General features: G+C 35.4%; 1 long non-coding RNA gene across 2 annotated transcripts in view; it reads right to left on the bottom strand.

Moving 5' to 3' along the window:
• Window positions 1-8931: 8931 nt before the first annotated feature.
• The window catches only part of LOC138687259 (uncharacterized), an 83529-nt gene continuing 73257 nt past the window's right edge, over window positions 8932-19203 (bottom strand). The window contains exons 4-6 of one of the 2 annotated variants that reach the window (XR_011326521.1): window positions 15267-15299; window positions 14440-14499; window positions 8932-9348 (exon numbers count right to left, since the gene is read on the bottom strand). This is a non-coding gene — a long non-coding RNA (uncharacterized lncRNA). The other variant, XR_011326522.1, reaches the window with a different exon arrangement.

Below are 19203 nucleotides of genomic sequence, written 5' to 3'. Positions count from 1 at the left end.
AACTGCCTGGTGTTTTCTTGGAAAGATACAGCGTGCATCAAACATGACTTAGTTGCTTGATACCATCAGCCAGTGTTATTGATTAATGAACAAGAAAAGGCAAAGCCATGGCGTGCCTCCTCTGCCAGGAACAAAACTTCAGTACCTGCATTTCCCAGAGTTCAGTGATTGCTCTCCTTCCCAGTCCTTTCATGGATCTATTCCTCCCTACACCATGTGAAAGAATCTAAACAAAAACACCTTTCCAAGAAATAAATGGCCTTTTCTTACTGAAGTGAAAAAAGTTTTAATACTCAGCTACTACAACTAGGGACAATTCTGTAAGGAGTAAACCAACAGATTTCCACTTAAATCCACTTCTTCGCATCCACTTTGGAGTGGGTAATTTGAAGAAAATATGTGGGCCAGATATTGGGTACAATGGTCAGAAGAAAACAATTCTTCAGCTTCACATCACTGCAAAAGTTTTATGTAGGAGCAAAAAAAAAATTCTTAAGATATTAAGCTATACTCTGATGCTTACATTTTTTTCATTTAAAGAACACATTTTATTTATTAATAGTTTATAAAGCTTCTTGCAGTAGAAAGGAACTTCTCTGTTAGCTAATATGAATATATCTCCTTCATTTTTTACTAAGAAAGGAGGCACTAACATGTTTTGTTAATCAAACGTTCTTTTGCTCACCTAAGCATTTACATGTGCTTTGCAGCATTTCTAAAGCTTCCACTTGATCCATAATGACTGCATCAGCTAAACCAAAGGAATCCTGTTCTATGACTCAAAACTTTGCACAGTATTAAAAGACAGGCTGTATCACATGATTTGAATATGATTATTTGCCAGACTATTTATTAAATGCCCACGGGTCTGTCAAAGCAATTAATCCCATGTCAGCTATTTTTAGGATGTCAACAAAGATGATGTCGATGAGGTTCTTCACAACAAAGTCATCTGGGTCATAAAAGCTGTTGTAGTCAGTTACATCAATTATCTAGACAGTCCCTTCAGTTAAAAATAAGATGCAGGGCAAAATCCTAAGAAATTTCTGAAACACATAGAAGAATTTCATGTGCAAAGAATCACTCTATTTCAGAAGTTCTACTCTTTCTGTATGTTTGTAAAGCATATATATAACTCTAATATATCATATAATCTCTATATATCTAATATATCTTATATATATTCCTACTCAAGCCATTATTAACATGGAGCTATTTCATTAAACAAGCTTTTTTTTTTTTTTAAAAAAAGCTTTTTTCCCATGTTCGTTTGCTAGCATACAGCAATGAGTATAAAAAGGGAAACCTGACTAATGTTCTTAGTGAGCAACAGAACACTATAATAAGCAATAAAATGTAATAGAAGTCACAGGAATAAATGAATATTCAGTAGGGAATGAGGAAGCATATATGCTTGAAAAAAAACCATAAAAAGAGATAACAAATACCACTTTAAAAAGTGTGGCACATGGTTTGTAACATTTCTACTTTGTAACACTCATGTTCAATTATCTCCACTTAGGTTAATTTTTTGTCAGATATTTTAGTTCTAAGGAAATGTTTTAACAAGATTTTTACAGCTTGATTACAGATGAAGATGTCTAAATTCACAACTGAATTTCAACAAGAAGCAATTTCAGTAACTGGTAAGTGTATGCAAATAAAGGATGAGATTTTAACATGCATTAAATTGACCATAATGTACTATTGGGAAATAGCTTTTGCAACAACCACCTAAGGTATAGAAAATTGTGATTGCAAAGTAGCAAACACAATTGCAATTGTGGCTTTCTTTTCAATATCAAGAGTTCACAGAAACAACATGCATTATTGTAGTTTCTAAAACACTTTTATTGGGAAGGATCTTTATAAGTTGCTCTTCAGAGTTTTCTCTCCTAATAAGAGGCAAAGAGAAAAAAGTATCAGAAATTATCTCAAGAGGGTAGTATTTTTTTGCTCCATCCCAGAGCAACAAAAGTTCTCTGCACCAGTAGGAAAGAATCTCCTACTATGTGAAAAGCCAATAGTAACAGATCTGGAGATTCAGGTACTACAGATTTTTCTTCACAGTTCCATTCCTCTAAATTTAGTTTTCTAAATCACTGGGGGCTTTTTACAATTTTACTCCTAGAGTAAAAAAAAAACAAAAAACCCACACACAAAAAAAACCACAAAACACCAAACTCATTTATGCTAATGCTTTCCCAATGCATGTTTTTTCCTAACATATGTTATTTTGTACTTGATTCACATCCAATTCAAATGTTCCAAGCACTTAAACTAATTATACTCATAATTCCAACCATTTTAAAATCAAAACTCTGTCTTAAAAACCATGATAGATGATGAAATGTGATAACAGTCTCAAACTGCCATGATTCTTCAGAGATTTATTTTTATTTCATGACCCTGATCTTGGAGCACGCTAAAGGTTACATATGCTGGCCCAAAGATTTTCAGATGACATTTGAAAAAAACAAACCAACCAACCAACCAACCAAGAACCCCACTTCATTTCCTTATTCTAGTCGGATAACTGACAGCCCCTTAATAATTCCAAATAATTCCACTCACATTCTCCTTGCTGTTTATATCTGTTAAATATCTGTAGACCTTTACGAACGACATAGGTGTTTCTTTAACTAAGGCATGCATATTTAACTCACTTTATCTTTTCTTATAAATTATTCCCTTACTCTCCAAATAACTTTTCATGCATTTTTCTAAACTCACTCCAAATTCCCTAATAATCTTGAAATTATATTCCCCATTAATCTTGAAATGTTGATAGATAAGGAGCAACTCAGTCTTGTTGGAATTGACTTCTCATAAATTATAGGAAGATAGCAAGTATTGAATGTATGGTTCTTAAGGAGTAAATATAATGCCTCAAAATTCTGGTCACAAGATCAGTCTGTATTAATTTGTATTCACTTGTGAATGTGAACACTTACACTGAAATGCGATGGAGTGCCAAATACTCAGTGGAATGATAAAGAAAGGTATATAATGGGGAATATGCAGGAAAGGATGATAATAACACTTTTCTCATTTTTAAGTTATTAATTCATAAAGCAGAACTAGTACATACACAGAGACAACAGAATATTCATATACATGTACTTAAAAAATTAAAAATATGAGAGAAAGTAGTGAAGAGGGATTCACCTTGGAATAAAAATTGAGCATGCCATATGCAACAAAATAAAGGGGCATTTGTAGAATGGGCTACCATACCCATCTTGGCTTAAGATAACTAGCAAAGGTAACAGTGTCTGTGAAAATGCGATGGAACAGGCAAATAACCAGTCTGGTAAATTTGTACTCTTGATTGTTACGGTAAACTGGCCTATTACAGGAAAAAAACCTGTGCATTGTATATCCTCAGTAAAATCTTATGTCAAGACCATAACTTGTTGGTTTGTAAGTGCTCAAAATTTCAAATAGATCCAGTGCTTCTTGTCTAAAATGTAAGCTAGGAAGTGCAATAATTTATTTCTTCTCATAAAAAAATATCATAGAAGAACTAAAGAGAATACCACAGGTCTCATGGCATGAAAACGCTGTAATTTTACAGAGAGAAAACATGCGAGCTAGATGAAGGACTGAATTTTATTCATATATCCATACGGTTTAAAGCACTGTTTCAGAGCACAGATGCCACAATTAATAAAAATGCATGAGATTTTATTCAGATGATGAAAAATAAGAAATGCTGAACTCTTACTTTCAGATACAATTATGCACTCAATGTACGCAGCCTGGAGTCAGGTATGGAAATTCTTCCTCATGGAGATATGACTGAAGTAAGTATTACTTACTAAAATGTAAGCAATTATACTGCCATTTAAGAAAAAGGGAGAAAGAATAAAGGAGAAAGACTAGATTTTAAAATGCTTATAATTTTTTAAGTGAAGAAAACCCAAAACTGTATTGTAGGAGCAATCTTCCTATAGCAAGTTTATTAATACAATTAACCCTACGAACTGTTACCCAGAAGAAAAGGCTTTAAAGAAAGTCACTCACTTTGTATCCCAGGATTTCGTTTATACACTTAAATTTCTCAAAAATTCTGCACAGCAGCACATGTTCAATTGCATCAAAGCCTATTTCAGACATAACTGACTCTAGCTTGTCAGACATCTTGCCATGTTAGTAGGCCTTAGGATTCAACATGCCTTTTGTGTATGCATGTATTCTCCTAAGTGCACATCATCTTGTGATACATTTTCCTTATATGGGTTTGCCTCTAAGAACCTCAAATAACCTATTCAGTATCTATGCCTTTTAGAGGTAATACTGCATATAAAGAGCTACAAGTTTTACCATCTTGTAATATTTTTCTTATTCTCTTGTCAATAAAGTTCATCCACATCCTATCAGATTAAGAAATCAAGATGGTAAAACAATGAAATATAGAGAAGTTCACTGAGTGTCTTTATAACAAGAAACTTGTTAGCAGACTAAGGAGAATGATGGTATTCTCTTCTGCTGTTTCAGTGTGGTTACTGTCTATGAGTCATTTATAGTCCATTAACAAGGGACAGTGTCTCAGCAAGGGCAAACTGAATAAAGCTATACAATATTACAACTGCTAAGCATCTGTACTGAATGTTTAAGTCAGTTATTTCCAAATGGTGAATTAACTACTGAATTTTGCCTTTTTTTTTTTTCTGATCATGCATGTAAGAACAAAACATTCTCAAGTGTTTTGAAGTTAGTCAAAATGTTTTTTAAAGTGGCTAATCCCTGATCTGCATTTAGGGATTCAAAATGCAGATGAAAAATACAGTAGAAAATTATACTATAACTGATTAAGCTAATTCAACTACTCCAGAGGCATGCATTTCAAATTATATAGTTGTTCCTAATAATCAGAGCAAATGCTAATGTGATCAGTCACAAAAGCGATGCAATTGGAGCACCCTGTTATGCAGTCACTTTGTTCACCTTAAGATTTCATCCTCTTCCTTCAAAAATCTTGGAATGAGAATGACCCACTTCCAAACTTCAGAAGTGGAGACATCTCCATGCCAGCTTATAACAGATCAGTTACTCACTGACCCGACCTGTTCCGAGAAGTCTTTTTCTCTTCCTTGGCTAGAGAAATAGCTATCAGAAAGATATGTTTAAACAGAAGCTTTATAAATTTATACCCCTCGACTCCCCATTGAAGCTCATATACTAATTTCTTCCGGTGTGCATTGTGGTTAAACAGCTGATAGCTGCGATTCTTATTTCAGATTTGGGAAAGACAGGATTAAATTCTTCAGAAAGATTTGGGATCAAATGCTGTACCATAGCCAGAAAAATGTTAAACTTGAGGGGCAGCTGACATCATGAACCACTTTTCTACCCAATTTGTTTCTGCCCCTTTTACCACCTGATGATCATCTCTGAAAAGTACTGATAGACTTACCCATTTTGAAAACTTAATCTTCATGTGATTCAGCTAAAACAGGTCAAGAACAATATGCAGAATTTTAGTAAATATGTAGCAGTTTGCCTCAGCAATAGCCATTTTGTAGAATGCTTTGAAGAAAATTTAAATGCAAGTTACTACTGTATACAAGATTCCATACTACCTTTTTTTTTCCTCCTGTTATGATAGCCCTTTAGTAGCTTTAGACAGCCACACTCCTTTTTTCAGAATTCACTGAAGTGAAGAGCTATGTCTTGTTCTGTCAAAAATTTTCATTTCAGTGACTCTTGTACTTAAAAGATGCAATAGCTGAAGTAATGAAAGACATGAAATTGAAGTCTAAATTTGCTACAAATTCCGTTAAGGTTCAGGGACATGTTTATCATGTTATGCCTATCTCTGTGAGAGAATACTTTCTCATAACCATAGTATTATCAAAATTATCAAAGATCAGGAGACAGGTGACAGTGCTCTTTTATGAACGTGTGCAAGCCAGCAACTGCAACACTAACAAAGACCGAGTCACAGAATCAAGCCTCACAAAAGTTGTGTGTCATTCAATAGTGTTGCTCCATGGAAGGCTAAAACTATATTAGATAAGTAAATCCTCATCTGATTAAGAACACATTCAATGTAAATCATGAATCAATTGTAATTATGAATGCAGAGCTATTTTCTATAATACTGTGTTTTGTGTAGGTGTCTGTCCTCTAACTTATGTAGTTCTCTCTTCCTCTTAGATGAAAGAGGTCTCTACCTTTCTGATGATCAGAAATAAAGGATCATCATTGTGCATGTTGCTTATGCCAAAAGAGATATTTATTTGTTGGATGATCCCCTACCAGCAGTTAATGCACATGCTGGAATGCATATTTTTGAACACTGCATAAAAGAGGCCTTAAAGGAGAAAAACAATACTGTCGGTAATGCATCAACTACAGGAGGTAAACAGAGGTGGGGGTTTTTTCACTTATGAATACTGTGGTATAAGAGATGTATATATATTTTAACAAAATAGTAAAAATTCTTCAAACTATATAAGCAAATAAGCATCAAAGGGACACTGCTTTCTTTTTAGAAATAGAATAGAAAATGAGCAATATATCTGAAGATTGCTGTAGGTGCACTGGGGGTAGAAAAAAGGGAATAATATGTAAATACAAAGTGATTACATTTTCAAGAGTAGAGAGACATATTTTTGTGGCAAATCCACTACGAAGATCAGTAACAAGACAATGTTGACACTAAAAAGTAATTTTTAACTTCACACTTACTATCTATTGAGATGAACAGAGCTTATGAGTTCTGTCAGTCTCATCTCAAAAAAAGACAAACCTCCATGGCTTTACATTTGTTTCTTTTGATTTTGACTTTTCTTCATGGCCTTAAGGACTGGAAACATGTTGGTGGTTTGTTTTTTAAGAGCAAGTACCTTTCAGGAAATAAAAGGACTGGCCATAAAAAACAATTAGCTGATGTATAAATGTCTAAGCACCCAACTGTTTTGAAAGGCAAATCATTAAATAAAAAGAACCTTTTTTATGTTTGTTTGGCAAGCTAACTAATTATCTTGTATCAACAAGGTAAAACAAGAAATGAGAGCAAATATTTACTAGTTGCATCACCTGTGTGGCTTCTGCCCACTGATCATTCCAGAACAATTTAAGCAAAGGCTTAAGCTAGTTGTCTTCGCTGACAGCTGTTTTCTTTTGACCTTTTATACTAGCTTGACCTGATTCCTCCTTTGCACCCAACACAATCCTGGACTCTGAAATTCCTACAGCCTCAATGGACAGGCAGAACCATACTTCTACTTCATCTGCTTCACTCCTCCCTTGGCAAAAACACTGTACAAGTCTTTACCTAGGATGAATACTATTTTAACATTTCCATTAATGACACAGATAGTGGGATTGAGTTTAACTATTTAAATGCCATGTTATGTAATTCCTGAACTAATTGTAATTTCTGAATATTTAGTAATATTCAATAGATTTCCCCCTCATGAACTTGTCCAGTCTACCTTTGAAACCATGTAAAGCATCCACAGCAAGTTCTACAGATTTATTGCATATGGTACAAAGAACCATCACCCTTGGATCCTCATACTCATCCTCTTCAGTTCACTCCCATCTTTGCAGATCTCTATTACATCATCCCACAGCCATTTTCTTTATACCTTGAACATTCATTTCACAGATGACAAATCACTTTTTAATCTATAAAAATTCTGCCCTCCTAGTTCAATTCAGAAAAAAAAAAAGGTGGGAAGGGGAAATGGATTTATAACTACTTTTTCATGGAACAAAATTTGGCTTTTGCATTTCTTTCTATTGACATTTTGCTCTGTCAAGGATGAGAAGGGGAAAATGGAATATCAATACACTTTTGTATGCAGACCTAAAAGCTACTCATCACTCTTAGTAAGTACATATAATTTATCACAATTTGTTAGTCATTCAATAACTGCTACAAAACTGGAAGGAGTACTTGCCATACAGCAGCATCTAGCAAAAGCATATGAATAAGTACATTTGACAGAATGTTCCCATGAAATAACTAACACAAAGGTTCTTTTGTCTGGTTTTGGACTAAAACATGTTTAATATTGGCTGACACTAGCACAAAAATGACCACATCTAGTCCTAGAAAGAAATTTGTATTGCAGCTCCTATAAACCAACTTATTCAAGAAAAGGAGAAACAGGAGTTCTCCTTTCATTCAAAACTAAGGTACACAGTATCAAACTGAGTTATTCTTTGTTTCAGCTAAATATCCCTGCTTTAACTTTACTAAAATGCGACAAATGCACTACATTAAAGAATGTATTTTCCAAAAAATAAAGCTTAATAAACTTTTGAAAGATCTATAAGCTAAAAATGCAGATTGCTTTTTTTCCTCTTCAACAAGAAATATTTTAGTAGAGAAAATCATTGAAAGAAAAAAAAAAGGAACTGGGTATAGCTGGCATGAACATAAAGCAGCTAACACTTGGCTCTCACTAGGATTTTAGACTTAGCAAAATCTGGAACATCTTGGTCAGCTGAACTTACATACGGTGGGGACATTTCCAGGCTATTTAAAAACAAGATTAGGTGTACTGGCAACTGCAATCTAGAATTATTAGATTTTTGTTGTTGTTTTATACCTTTATCAATAAAGTTCTATTCTGTTGATCAATCTCTAAAGAAAGGACTGAGACCCACTGAAATTTTTACACATGTATTACAAATTTTTAGAATCCTTGTTGGATTTATGCCCAGTGTGTTTTTGCTAACTGTTTGAAAGCCAGTTCTTTTTAAAAGGTTCAGATTCTTTATGCAGTGTCCAGTGGTTCCTCTTTATAAACACACAAAACATCTTCTTTCACTCATTAATTTAATGAAAAGTCACTCACAGATCATGCATGAGATGTATACGCACAGGAATAATTTTGTTTAATATGAATCTGCCCTTTGGCATGCTTCTGATAAACATCAAGCTAGATATTCCCCTGTATATGAACTAAGTTTTGACATTCTTATTAAAATTTTATTTGGGCAGAATTTACATTAATGTCACTAAGTAAAAAAGATTATACTCTTGTCATGGTTTAAGCCCAGCTAGCAACTAAGCACCATGCAGCTGCTCACTCACCTCCCTCACAGCAGGATGGGGGAGTGAATCAGAAGGGTAAAAGTGAGAAAACTCATGGGCTGAGATAAAGACAGTTTAATAGGTAAAGCAAAAGCCGCGTAGGCAAGCAAAGCAAAACAAGGAATTCATTCACTGCTTTCCATCAGCAGGCAGGTGTTCAGCCATCTCCAGGAAAGCAGGGCTCCATCATGCGTAACGGTTACCTGGGAAGACAGATGCCATCACTCCGAACATCCTTCCCTTCCTTCTTCTTCCCCCAGATTTATATGCTGAGCATGACGTCCTACGGTCTGGAATATCCCGTTGGTCAGTTGGGGTCAGCTGTCCCAGCTGTGTTCCCTCCTAACTTGTTGTGCATCCCCAGCCTACTCGCTGGTGGGGTGGGGTGAGAAGCAGCAAAGGCCTTCGCTTTGTGTAAGCACTGCTCAGCAGTAACAAAAACATCTCGGCATTATCAACACTGTTTTTAGCACAAATCCAAAACATAGCCCCATACTAGCTACTATGAAGAAAATTAACTCTATCCCAGCCAAAACCAGCACAACTCTCCATTCCCATTTTTGTAAACAGAAGCTCCACATATATGAAGAATGAAAAACAAGTAAGGATTAAGTAATAATGTCTTTGCTGAGAAGCTTCCCAGCACATTAAATAAATTTCATGTGTTAAATTACTTCTACTCCCTCAATGTGGTCTTATTTTCCATTTCTAGGTTTCACTTTGTGTTTCATGGTACTCCTTCTGTATGCTGATGATGGGCTCTTCAGCCTTCAGTAACTGGTGGCTGTGCTCCTGGGTACAGCAAGGCTCAGAGGTACATGCACAGGAATATAAGTAATATTCTAGTTGATTTCTGATTCTTAGAGGGATAGTTGTAGATATATCTGAAGTATATGAGCAATAAAGGTCAAATTTAGCATATTTATAATATATTGACTATTAGACAATTATGACATACAACCCAACCCTGCTCTTCTTGAATCCTACTACAGATTAACCTTTTAGTAATCTTATCTCCATCTCAGTAATTGCACATCCCTCTTCTATTGTCTTCAACCTCATTTCACAATAACCAGTGTTGTTACTATAGTCACTACATTGATCAAACCAAAGTTAGAATTATAAACCACTAGTTTTAAGAAATATTTCATGCACTTTGCAACATTCCCCCCCCCTTTTTCCAAAGAATCCAATTAAGAATTCTGACTTCTATCTTTACTGTAAATAGTTTGAATTGAACAAGTGTGGGTTTTAGAAAATACCTAAAGCTTTGACTATGCAAAATTCTTAACTCAAGGTATTTCTATCATATCCTGGGCTGCATAAAAAGAAGCGTGGCCAGCAGGTTGAGGGAGGCAATTCTCCCCCTTTGCTCCCCACCAGGAGTACCACGTCCAGCTCTGGAGTCCTGAGCACAAGAAAGACATGGACCTGTTGGAGTGGGTCCAGAGGACGACCACAAAAATCATCAGAGGGATGGAACACCTCTCCTATGAGGAAAGGCTGAGAGAGTTGGGGTTGTTTAGCCCGGGGAAGAGATGGCTCTGGGGAGACCTTATTGTGGCCTTTCAATACTTAAAGGGGGTATATAAGAAAGATGGGGACAGACATTTTGGTGTGGCCTGTTGCGATAGAAAAAGGGGTAATGGTTTTTAACTGAAAGAGGGTAGATTCAGACAAATATAAGGAAGAAATTTTTTGTTATGAGGGTGGTAAAGCACTGGAACAGTTTGCCCAGAGAGGTGGTAGATGTCCCATCCCTGGAAACATTCAAGGTCAGGTTGGATGGGGCTCTGAGCAACCTGATGTAGTTGAAGATGTCCCTGCTCATTGCAGGGCGGGTGGACTAGATAACCTGTAAAGGTCCCTTCCAACCCAAACCACTCCATGATTCTATATAACTTGACAGATGCATAGGGGGCACATAGAACTTTAAATATACTCTTTCTAGAGGAAGAGACATAGCAACAAGAAATACATCACAGCCATCTGAATCTAGTTACAATAACACGGAGCTCAAACACATCTTTAAAAACTCAAGAGAATTATCCTCTGGAATTTAACTTTATACTGCCTGTGAAAAAACTTCACTGTGTTTAGTGGAGGAAATGCTACAAACTTCCAAGCTATCCAGACACCTAAAACAAAAGTCTGAAAGCATAAAAAAAAAGCTGACAGTTACATCAAATGTAAAGTGAGGTATTAAAAGAAGAAGGGAGTATGATTTGGGTAAAAATGCAGTTTTAGATGGTGAAACTAAATACTGTAAAAATTTATAGAGAGTACTTAACTAATAAATCAGTAAAATTATTACAAATGTTTCATAACTCAATACAATAAAAATGTGGCATCTGTGTTATACAAGAGCCCCTTGTATAACGCCTATAGATCCAAGGCTTTTTCTGTGCATAAGATGTCCTCAAACCACTTTATACAACATCAGTCTTCCTCAGACTCATTTTCCAATTTAAAAAAAAAGAAAAAAGAAGGGGGGGGGGGGGGGGGAGATAAAGCAGTGTAGAAGAGCTGCCTTCTATTTCAGCTGCCCTGTCTTTGTCCACTCCTATCTATCATTGTATCAGCGAAGATCAGCAAAGATTTAGATCATGGTTCTGTTTCTGTATTTTTTAAAGGAAAACTACAACATTTTGGATAACGAAACAAAAACTGTTGTGCTGGAAAGTATCTCAGACAATCCTAGAACAGACTTTTATCTATTAGTCTATGGAATCAGCATGGTGACCATGATCATACTAAGCATCATTAAAGGGTTTATATTTTACAAAGGCAACATTAAAGGCTCCTTCTACGTTATCTTATAATGTATTTTATAAGGTAAAGCAACTACCTTGTTCTTTGCAGTTAGTAAAGAATACTTATTTATGTAGACTTCCTTAACAATTGGAGAATACCAGCAACTTAAGTGAAATTCATTCCATCCTGAGACAAAATGCCTGAAACATGTCAGATGAACAGTCCTCTACAAGCGTGTACTTATTTCCACTGATTGTAAAGGGAGCTTAGATAACAGGCTTAGATGCAGACATCTACATTATAGGTACCCGAGGCAGATTATATGAATCTCAGTCTTTTGCATCAGATTTTCTATTATATTACAAAAAGTACTACCTATAAAACCCTCTCAACTGGTTAATTTTCACAAAATGTCTAAAACCCTCTGACAAGGCCTCTAAGTAAAAACTATCACTCTGTGTAACCTCTAATCTGCTTTAAGTTGCTATTATTCATGTATAAATCAGAGCTGAGTGGAGGCAGTAGGTTTTGCTATGAAATCATCAAGTCCTTGATATCCTGACTCTCATGCATTTGTTTTGTTTTTTGCTTTACTTATGAAAACAACAGAAAGACTTCATGAAATTTATTTTACTTTCAAAAGCTGCTTTATAAATGCTGATATTGTAAAAGCTGTAATAAAATTGTTTGCTACTCCTATAATTTTAATCTTAGCCAAGATTATATTGTATGCATTACTACATAAACTCTAACTACAGTAAAAGACAAAGACTACCATCTGATTCTGCTCCTTCCCTTTATCCACAGATCTTACAGAGTCCAATGAGTCTCTTTGATACAAATCCCACTGGCAGGCTAATGAACCTTTTTTTCTAATAATATGGATGAATTGGATGTGAGCCTTCCATTTCATGCTGAGAATTTTTTGCAGCAGTTTCAAGTCTTCTTTATTCTAGTCAAAATAGCTCGTTTCTCCTTTTCTGCTAATTGCAGTTGCTATCATAGCTATTATTTTTGTTTTTTTCAAGTAAGTTGATGTACTATTCCTTCAAGATATTTTAAGTGATTTGAATTATCCTTTTTGTTTGACCTAAAGAAATTTATAATGTACGCTTTTGTATTTTATTCTTAAATTTCAATTCTGCAGATTATTTTGTAAAGGCTTATCAGAAGCTGAGAACTGTAGAACCAAGTATCTTAAATAGCAAGCACATCCAGCATGGCAAGCTGTCAATTATTCTCTGCTTTTTGTATAAAGGCCTGCATTCAGGCTCTGGTTAAACCATTTTTTCCAAATGTAGCCAAGTCTCTTCATCTGTGCAGAGTATGATTACAGAGGTACATGTCAACCACTACTGCCTGTTCACCCAGAGTCCTACAGCTAGCAACAAAGCTCCAGAAATAGGCCAGGTTAGCAGGAATGGCAAATTGAAGTGGCTGGAAATTCACTGCTATAGCACATGACAGAGAGCATCCAGCAATGCAAGAATTTAGAAAATTCAAAGATACTTTCTCACATTCAACCACGACTCCAGAGAACCCAGGGGTTTTTTGAAGGGCATATGCTTGGTTAGATGCATTGCTATTTTTCAAGCCTCTCTTCCCTTCTGACTATCAATTAAAGCATTTTCATTGTTTTTCTTGTATGTTTTGTCATACTTCAATATTGATAATACATCATCAATGGAAGGACACAAAATAATGTAAGAGAGATTTTGCAAGGTTGAGGATCTTGCATTATTTTGTTACTAATGCATTATGAGCACTGAAATATGACAGGAGATTCTGAATACGAAAAATGTATTAGTAACATTTTTCTATGCTAAAACCTTCAGGGAGGACCTGAGGAGAAAGTAGGTACAGAAATAGCAAGTGTGGCCACAGTTTTCAACTGACTAGTGACCTGAGATAACCTGAAGGGAACCAATTCAAATACTGGTAGCTACTCCCTCCAACAGGCTTTTAAAGGTATCCTAGGCTAGACTCCTAAAATGGGTATTTGTTGAAACTGCAAGCCAGAAGGCTGTCCTAACTTTCTACTACTATGCCAAACCTAGATAAAATTATTGTCATCCTGCTCCAGAAATAGAGGGACTACTTTCTTGTAGGTTTCTGAGGGTGCAAAATATTTTAAAAGTCAAAAGTAAGAGATAAGGCATAGTCTCCATTTTCTCCAACTTGAAAGCAGAACTCAGTTGATAAGAAAAAGCAAAGCAGAGGCTGAAAGAATATAGAGTTCTGCATTCTTGGGACATTCAGGCAAAATTATACAGCACAAAACATCTGAGAGTGTCACTGTATACACATTGCAAAGTTTCAGTCCAAATCACCTGCATGAGGCAGTATCATTACCAAATTATCAGCTGTGGTTTACACCTGGGGGTTTTACTGGCACATAGAATTAGTACATTGTGTTTCTATCCTGTTGCAGTTTTTTTTCTGAGAACTATCCATGAACTAACAAGAATGAAAATCAGCAGATCACCACTGTTGTCTCATATAGTCTCCTCTGTGCAAGGTCTTAGTATAATTCATGCTTATGACAGAAAAGACGACTCTATCATCCAGTAAGACAAATACAATTGACATTGTTTCATTTTTCCTCTAATTTAGATAGGCAACACTACCTTTAAATTCAGCTGATTGTGGATGCTGTAGGCTGATATCCCCACTGAGTTTGACGAAACCTTGACAGAGTGATAAAAGAATGTTTCCATCAAAGTTACCATGCTACACAAGCAGCAAAGATCCCAGAGCTTTTTATATTTAGAAAATGAGCAGCCACAGGAATGCTACCGGCTTCCACTACAGACCCTCAAAAGAATTTAACAAACATCACAAAATCCAATCTCATTGTGCCAATATTTAAACAGAGCACATACTTCACCTTTGAGTTTTAAGCAATCTCTAGAACCCTTTTAAAGAGATAAGGTTCAATGACTCTTATTAGTGGGTTTTTAAAGCAACAGGTATTGCTACATGTATCCTCAGGGAAGCTGTCTCAAAGAGAGTAAGAAGGTTTGTCCAGAACCCAGCATATAAGGGAGTAGAGAATGCACTGCAGGTTAAACTGGTAACCAGTGGTTCATTAGGCTAATTAAAACATATTGATCTAACAGGTTTCTAAACAGTGAGATATCAGTATATTCAAGGAATGCTGTGCAGACCAGAGGCTCTCTCACTGTCCAACAGAAATGTTAAATAGGGTAGTTCACATCCATGCAGAGATTTGATTCTCAGGAACAATGAAAGGGCCCTACACCACATGATTACATTTAGTTGTAGTCCCTTTATACTCGTAAAATCTCAAATTTGTACATACTCTGCCCCTTTGAGGACTGTGGATCCTATCCAAATACAGTGAAGATATCACATACACTTTTGTCAATATAAGTGACATTTATAGATGCTTATCATAGTTTCTGCAAGACAGGATCATTCTTCTTCAACTTACCTCCAGAGTTCCTTGGCTAACCTCTTGCCTCATCTGTATATGGAGACAGAAATAAGTTACATACGTAATTCTCTTTTCTACATTCGAACAGAGTTTAGCTTCAATTTCCATGCTTGCATAGAATTTACCTTTCAATGTGTGTACTGAAGTAAAGTTTACCCACCAATCTGCCAGACTTAGTAAACAACAGGTTTATTACCATATTAAATATTAGTCCTTTCACACGTGCATTTACGTTCAGTAAAAAGAGAAAAGAAAAAGTATGCCCAAGAAGAGTGTTTCTCAAACTGATAGGGTTTCGCTGGAAACAGCATCTTTTAGAAAATATATTCCCCAAGCAGCACATACCAATCCAAGTATCTTCATCACATGGGAGCATAGTAGTAAGAACACGTGACCTGCCAGATTCTCTTCAGAATTTAGCACTTCCCTTAAAAAATGTGGCAATCTAAACTGATTCTTTGTAAGTTTGTAACCAACATGCCTGCTTCAGTAAATGGTGCTTGCACAGTATTTTGTGTGAAAACATTCAGGAAGCTTATGATTAAAAATCAGCACTGCAACATTTGACATGAAACTTCCGCTTATGTTAAAAACTGTTTCATATAAAACTGAATGTTCATTTTTGCTTTCATTTCAGGGTTAAAAATTTAACTAATGAAAATGCCAAACATATGCTGTTATTCAACTGTGCATTATTCTGCTTTGCAGTTACAACAGATATCCTTGTGAGCTTCCTGACTTTGTGGCATTATTTGTTGTTTTGAGCTCTCCTTCCGTAAGTGCTGCATCAAAATATTTGACATTACCTTACACCATCCAGGTAAAACAAATTATTTACAGGTCAATGTAGTTATTAAATTACGTTGTTACATGTAATTTTTTTATTCTAGCCACTGTTTATAACACATAGCTCAAGACTTAAATTCCCTTGAGCCACATTGTATCCTACTTATATTCAGACAGCATTTTGCAAGCATGCCAAGGCACAGCAACAAAAAGGAGAGCAGTAGAAGTCCGTACTTTGCAAAGAACTCTTGTACAACACAAACTTATACATGTAGCTAATCTATATGCCATTGCGTCCTGGTTTCATCTGGGATAGAGCTAATCTTCTTCCTAGTAGCTGGTAGCGCTATGTTTTGGGTTCAGTATGAGAGGAATGTTGATAACACACTGATGTTTTCAGTTGTTGCCAATTATGTTCAGACTAAGTCAAGGATTTTTCAGCTTCTCATGCCCGGCCAGCAAGAAGGCTGGAGGGGCACAGGAAGCTGGGAAGGGACACAGCCAGGGCAGCTGACCCAAATGGGCCAACGGGGTATTCCATACTATGTGACGTCATGCCTAGTATATAAACTGGTGGGAATGGGGCTGGGAGAGATTGCCGCTCAGGAACTAACTGGGCACCAGTCGGCAGGTGGTAAGCAATTGCATTGTACATCACTTGTTTTGTATATTCCAATTCTTTTATTATTATTGTCATTTTATTACTGTTATTATCATTATTAATTTCTTCCTTTCTGTTCTATTATACTGTTCTGATCTCAGCCTATGAGTTTTACTTTTTTTTTTTTTTTTTTTTTTTTTTCCCCAGTTCTCTCCCCCATGCCACTGGGTTTGGGGGAAGTGAGTGAGCAGCTGCGTGGTGCTTAGTTACCAGCTGAGGTTAAACCACGACACGTTGTTATTGAATATGTATTTCATTTCACATTAATGCCCTTCTATAGCTTGTTAAACTCACTTGTAGTATCTTCTAAAATGAGATGGGAAGTATTTCACTAAGGGCAAAGCAGAGATTGTTTTCTTTTTGTATCTGTATCACATTTAGTACAGTATGCCCCAAATTTGATTACTTTCTTTGTGTACTGTTAAAAAAAAAAAAAGATAACTGTTCTAAACATGGGTGTTTAGAATATGTGAACATAACTCAGCTTTTTAGAATGCATAAGAAAAAATGAATCTCAGTTTACTTCATTGCATAGAAGGAATTAGAATTGCTTCCTTCATAATAAATAGAATTGTGTTATTTTTGTCTTCATCATCATCATCATGCAATCTCAGGTTAGTGCTTCTGTTGTTTTTTTTGTTTTTTTTTTTTGTTTGTTTGTTTTTTTAAATAATCTTTCAGTCTGCAAATATTTCAAATCATAATAAAATGCTGATGTGCAATAAGCATTTTTTCCATCTTAGCCTTTTTTCACCTCAGTTGTACTTCTACTTATGCTTAAAATTGGAACACCTACTAAAAATTAGTGTAGAGAAATGAACACACTATGGTAGCATTACTACTTGATTGTTAGTGTTGTTACAATATATTTAGTTAAAATTTCACACTAAATATACTGTTTATTGCCTTTTAGTAACTACGCAATATCTCCTTAAAATAAGAAGAGAGGCCAGAAAAACATCAAACTGTGAAAGATATTTTTGTAACTACTGCAGCTTGGCAGTCTCCACAGGCAGTTCTAATAGCTTGGAAATTGCCTCAGGGTCTATCACTGAATTCTGTTGTTGATGAGCTTTTGTATTGCTTTATTCTTAAGCAGCCTCTTACTTTGATAGTCACTTTTCTTTCATCAACAGAGCTATTAGAGATAAAAATGAACAAAAGGTGATTTTCCAATAATTATATGAGATTTTTTTTTTTCTGGTTAAATTATAGCTGAGTGGAATTCTCCAGGTGTGTGTGAGAACAGGAACTGAGACAGACTCAAAATTTATTTCAGTTGAAGAGATAATGGAGTATGCCTTTGGGAAGACCTACCTCTAAATGTGGCAGCAAGACTACAGTTTATACAGATATTTTAAATTCTGTTAAAAAGTAATAGTATTATTAAGGACATTGTGCATGCATTGAATAATATACTTTTCCCACCAATTTCTGAGACATATGCCTGACAACCCAGAACACTGAGTCACTGAAATCTCCCAAAGGCTGGCCAAGTCAAGGAGACATTATATTTAAAGATTATCAAATCAAATATAGAGAAAACAGTTCTGTGGTGCTCACAGGACTAAATATTAAATTTAATGGTCAAGAAACTATTGGCATTGTCAGAAGAACATGTTTTGATGTTATACACCTTCTTTTTTGTTGGGTATGCTTTTTCTTGTGCCACCTAATGGCGTACTTCTCACAGACCTACATTTCTAAGTAGATTTATCTGTAAATTATGATTTTTTTATACTATACAGATCCACACTACATATTGCAAGTCTATAAAATGACATCCTAAGACAATTCTAAATAAAGTAGCTTAAAAGAAAAAAGAAAAAAAAAAAAAAGCAATGCATTAAGTGTAGTATACTCCATACACGTAAATAAATGATGCTGAGAAACAGGGATTAACGTATGTGAAACAGTTTGTAAATATGGTAGCATCACTCTTAATATCTCAGTTCACACAACTAGATCCAACCTTGTTATTTATATGCAACATTTCATTATGCCATGTAAACATATCCAGAGGGAGGGCAGTCTAGAAGTTTCAGCTTTAATTACACACAAACCATAAAAAATGTTGCCTATTCAGAAAGTAATGAAAAGATTATCCTAGCACATTGGTATTTGTCCATTTACAGTTGAAGGAACATCACAGGTTAAATCAGGTTTTATTATCTTTATTTAATAAAAATGTTTAAGAACTTGTGCATTTTCACGGACATTTCTAAACTCTCTCTGAGTTGTGAAACTGTCTAATCCAACAGATTGCTCACACAGTCTGCTGTACATTAATTTAATCTTGTAAATTGTCCTATAACAGCAGAATTAACTGTGTAGGCTCAATTTTTACATTGCTCCTCTAAGATATTAATGCTCCTTTCTTAAAATTAGAAACCTTCTGAGTAGCTTTCAGCAAATTTCAGAATACCCTTATTTTAAACCATTTTTAATATTACTGGTGCACTTATTAACATGTTCAACAGAGAGCCC

The sequence above is a fragment of the Haliaeetus albicilla genome, chromosome 10, assembly GCF_947461875.1.
Source record: "Haliaeetus albicilla chromosome 10, bHalAlb1.1, whole genome shotgun sequence".
NCBI classification, from domain to species: domain Eukaryota; kingdom Metazoa; phylum Chordata; class Aves; order Accipitriformes; family Accipitridae; genus Haliaeetus; species Haliaeetus albicilla.
The sequence above is the reverse complement of the archived record's forward strand: the minus strand, read 5'-3'. Positions and strand labels throughout refer to the sequence as shown.